General features: G+C 49.3%; 1 pseudogene; it reads right to left on the minus strand.

Annotated features, from left to right (window-relative positions):
* Positions 1–4,055: 4,055 nt before the first annotated feature.
* LOC146866186 (uncharacterized) lies at positions 4,056–5,021 on the minus strand (annotated as a pseudogene).
* Between the last annotated feature and the right edge of the window lie 238 nt (positions 5,022–5,259).

Here is a 5,259-nt window from a genome sequence, read left to right on the forward strand (position 1 = left end):
AATCTCCTCACCTATATTAGCATTGCACTTCTGATCCCATAGAGACCAGGTAGACAGTCACCACCGCAACATAACAAGGATTTGGGTTGGAAAGTATCCAAAAGTAATACAAAGTTGCACTATGAGCTACCTTGCGTCAAGGGGGCATTCCAAGGCTGGTACATAGGCTTTCTCATACAAACACACATGAGTTTTGAAACAAATCCCTACCTACTAACGTTTGTAGACAGGGATTTGTGCCACAATCGTACACCTCCTGGAGACAGGCGTAATAAGGAGAAATGTTTTTATTTCTCGATATTTTTCAAACTTTGTGTGTGCTGCATTGTACAGCACACACAGTGGGAAAAGTCTTAAAGGATAGTTTATTACTGTAAGGGTCCCCTTTTAGTACAAAACCTATGCTTTATAGAACACACATACCCTTGCTCTCTGACGCAATGGTGTGTGCATTGGCGCATGGCAACCAAAAGTGCACCAAATCTGGAGTAGACCAAAATGTGCCATATCTTAGTAGATATGGGTATTTTTTTCTCTCTCCCTTTGGTGCAGAGCAGTACAGCAACTTTGGTTGCTAGCTGCATCAAATATTTGTAATTCTAAGCCTACGCTGTTCAGAAAGTAAACCACTTGTGCAGGTTCAACACCAAACTCCGCTTTTTTGTTTTTAAAAGGTATCAAAACAAGCTTTGAACATGCATAGATGCGGCATGTGAAAGGAGGTTGTCAATCTGTGTTCTAAAGTGTGTTTTGCTCTGAGTGGTTGTTATTTTGTATATATTACTCACACCCCTGCAACTTATACCATTAACATTTTTCAGTCTAGGAACAGGCTTTGTGCTCCTTGTATTGCAGCTTATATCCTGATGAGGTTGTGAAGTGCCCCCATTTACATCAGATTCCAAGGCTCCCTTTCAGAGTGCATGGTTGATAATGGTGATGGGCATGTGTGGCCTATATCACAGGTGTTGGGTGAGATGCAAAGAAGTAATATAAACTCGGTGCTGAGATGGTGCAGCACCTAAGCATGAAGATACATGCAGATATTTAACCATTTTTAGGAGCAATTTGTATCATAAATTAGGAACACCCATTGATGTGAACCCCTGCAACCAGTGAATATACTGTAAGGAAATATACACAGAGCAACTGAGGCCCAAGTCCTCACTCGATCACTGGAGGCACTTTAAAATACCCATGGAGCACTATATGGAGCAAACACAAGGAGATGATGGATGGAGCGCTGAAACTTTTCAGACACTCACCCCCAGTCACAGATCTGGGTTGAATCCATCATCATTCTTTAGCTCACTTCGCCACCTCAGTTCTGACCTAGCTAAATGCAAATCAGTCTTGACCATGTTCTTCATGGGAACAGTCCAGACCGAACTGCTAAGCCAGTTCTTCCCTGAACTGGAAACAAGCATCCTGGGACCGTTTTTTTTTGTTTTGGGGCAAAATCTTTTAAGTGCTTAAAAGTTGCGATTCATAGTTTATAAGGAAGTGGTACCTCACCCCTAAGGGAGGGCAGTCCACTTTAACTTTTCAATCAACACATTGAGTGGCCAGGCCTGTGTCACCTACTGCAGCACGGGCAATGCGTCGTTCCTGAGCACCAGAGCCTTCCCGTCAATGCTCAGGTTCCTCAGGCTCCAGAGGCCTAGTTTTTGCTTCACCTTGGCTAGGCGTTCATTCCAGCTCTTCGCAGCTGCCCCTGGTCCTGCAAACCAGACGCCGAGGATCTTCATCAGTCCTGCCTCGATGGGGAAGGGGAGAGGCTCGTTGAAGAGGTCCCATCGCCCGAAGAGTTTCGCCTGTGACTTGTCCACGTTGATTATCGCCCCTGATGCCTTGCCAAAGTCCGTACACGCCTCCAGCAGGGATTGAACTGATTTCCCATCCGCACAGAAGAGTGACGTCGTCCATGTACAGTGAACACTTGATCTCCTTCTTCGCGTCACCAGGTGTCGGTATACCTTTGATGTTTGGGTTCTTCCTGATGTACTCAGCGAGTAGCTCTATAACCAAAACAAACAGAAGTGGCGAGAGCGGGCAGCCTTGTCTTACCCCAGACCTGATAGGAAAGGGGGTCTGTTTTACAACCATTTACAATGACTGAGCTGAAGATGTCTTTATACATTACTTAAACGTAACCGCAGAAGCGCTCCCCCAGCCCAAAACCATGCAGTACCTTCTCCATGAACTCATGGGAGACGCGATCGAATGGCTTCTCCTGATCTAGACAGACCAGGGCAGCCCGGACCTTGCGGTCCGTGATGTACTGGACCATATCCCTTATCAGTGCAAGGCTATCTGCGCCCCTGTGCCCCGGGACCCCGCAGGTTTGATCTGGGTGAATTAACTCTCCCATGGCGCCCTTCAGTCTATTTACTAGTATCTTTGCCAGGATCTTGTGGTCTACATTCAGGAGAGAGATGGGGTGCCAGTTCTTTAGGTCCCATCTCTCCTCCTTATGTGTATGCAAGAGCGCAATCATTCCTTCCCTCAGAGTGTGGGGCATGATTCCATACCTCTCCATCTCCTCATACACCTGCAGGAGATCTGCTCCCACTAGGTCCAACAGTGAGGCGTAGAATTTGACTGGGAGACCGTCACTACCTGGTGTCTTTCCTGACTTGAAGGGTTTAACTGCAAGGTGCAGCTCCTCCAAAGTGAGGGGGGCATTAAGGGCTTATCTCACTGTAGGGGAAACAGTTCTTGGGATACCAGACAAACCTTTCTGCTTGATCTCCCTCTGACCTCTTCTCTGAGTAGAGGTCCCCGTGAAATCTGTCACAACCTTCCTAATGTCCTCCCTTATGTCACACAGGGTTCCCTCCTTATTGCGCAGTTGGACCAGAGGGGTGTGCGCAGAGTGGACTTTCTTAAAGAAGGAGTTGCATTTCTCCCCCTTCTCCAAGTTCTCCACCTTGGAACGGATAATGATCCTCCTGGATTCATCATGAAAGTGCTCGCTCAGCTCTTTCTTGACTGATTCCAGAGGGCTCATGACGTCCCATCCCGGAGTTGGAAGTCGTGCAGTTCTTGCTGTAGTCTACTGAACTCCCTCTTTCTCCTTCTTGCAACCTGCCTGCCCACATTCTTGAAAGAAACCTGGACCCTGCCTTTTACCCATTCCCCTGTGGACTTGAATGTGTCTGTCATGGCCTGCCACTGGGTGAATGTCTCCCTCCGCTCTTCCTTCACCCCCTCTTTCTCCAGCAGAGAGCTATTCAGTTTCCAAGTGCCTGGACCTGTCAGGTACATGCCCGTCAGTTCCCCTTGGAAGTGGATAGCTCTGTGGTCAGAGAAATGCACTGTCACCATTGAATGTTGCCTAAGCTTTACTATTTGAGAGGTACAGATGAAGTCTGTCCTAGAGCGCAAGGAACCATCAGGGAGACTCCATGTGAAGTTCCTGGCATTCGCCCCATGGACCCAATGACATCTGTCAGGGAGGCCTCACCCACCATCCCCATCAGTAGCTTCGCAGCATCATCCAGCCATCCTTCCCCAGCCTTGGCCCCGCATCTACCACCTGCTTCTAGAATACAGTTGAAGTCAAAATTTTTCTCTAGGTAGCCTGAGGCACTAAAACAGCTCCTGTCGCTTTTCTACGTCAGAAGGGGCGTACAAATTGATAAGTCTAACTGGCTTTCCTGCCCACGAACCGTCAACGACAAGAGCCCTGCCGCCCTCCAGTTCGGTGACTGTGTCCATTGTGAAACACCTTCCTCTGACTAAGGTAGCCACTCCTACAGACCTACTGCTGTTCTCCGCAGACCACAAGGAAGGCTCTAGGGTCCACTGATGTTCTAGGTGGGTGTATGATGTTGCAAAGGGGATGGAGCATTCCTGAGTCATGTACACATCACACTCCTGGCTGGCAAGACAACTCAAAGTACTAGCACATCTGCGCCTGTCTCTAATACTTCTGACATTTACAGAAACTAATGAAATAGCCATCATTAATTAGTTTTTAAGAGTAAACTTAATACTTAAAGACTGATTATCAAGTCAAAGCAATTGGTTACAAATACAGTTGACAAGGCTACTTACAGGGCAGGTTCAGCCTTTTGTTGGGTCTCCGGTGCTGGGCCTTCCTGCTCGGCAGCTGTTGCTTGCTGTTGCACAATGGCTGCTCCACACTCTTGGCTGAGCTTGGGGTCTACCTCCTCCAGGATGACTGGCAGGGCTTGCTCTTTGTCCTTGATGGCGGTCTCCACCTCTTCTACTCTTGCTGGTGATGGGGTGGGGACGCTTCCATGGAGTTTGCCATCTCCCTCATCTCCTTCAGCACTTAGGTCACTTACTTCAGTTGCTCTTCTGGGGTGTCTTGTTCCGGCTGCTTTTCTTCTTCTGAATCCTCAAGCCCAGAGTAAGGATTGTGGGTGCTCACAGGTCTGTTACTTGATTCTTCGGAGTCCGTTGAGTGGCTCCTTTTCCTGCGCTCCTGTGTTGTCCAGGGATCTTCCTCCTGGTCCTCGGTGGCAGCTTGGGTGGGAGTCTCCATTGGCTCGCTGTGCTCACTGGGCTCAGGGATGGCAGGTGTGGAATCGTTGGGTGTCTGTAACTCCGGAACCTTGACGGTGTCCTGGTTGGGCTTGGGTATGTTCTGTTTGGAGCCCTTCTCTCACCCAGTCCCCCTCTCCCGCCGCGGGGCTGGGACTGGAGGCCGAGTCCCGGCCGCCTCCTCCAGTTGGTCTCTCCACGGAGGTTTGGCAGTTTGGGCGTAGGATTTGGCTCTTTTTGGGCAGTCCTTAAAGAGGTGGCCTACATCCCCACAGAGGTTGCATGGGATTTTCTCTTTGTAGGACTTTGCAGTGTGGCCTTCTTGTTTGCAGTTCTTGCATACTTGCGCTGTGCAGTCCTTGCCGGTGTGGCCTGGTTTGCTGCACCTGTTGCATAGTTTGGGCTGCCCAGGGTAGTACAGGTATCCTGAGTCACGCCCTAGGGAGAAGCTAGAAGGGGGGTGGTGGATTCCATCTTTGGGCCGACGGGTCCTCTTTCAGCTTCACCATCACTGTCCAGGTTGTGGGAGGGTTCTTTCGTCACTAAGCAGTGGCGGCTTGGGGAAGGTTGTCAGGTCTTGCATATTGACAAGTGGGTTGTAGACATGCACGGTAATTCTCTTAACCTCCAGCATCAGTTGGCATTCCAGGTGGAAGTCAGAGAAAGGTTTCTCCTCCCGTCGTGACCAGCACAACTGCCAATACCTCCGGCAGATTTGTTCAGACTGAACGTAAGCAGGTAGGTGCC

Source organism: Triturus cristatus, chromosome 2_1, assembly GCF_964204655.1.
Source record: "Triturus cristatus chromosome 2_1, aTriCri1.1, whole genome shotgun sequence".
Classification (NCBI taxonomy): domain Eukaryota; kingdom Metazoa; phylum Chordata; class Amphibia; order Caudata; family Salamandridae; genus Triturus; species Triturus cristatus.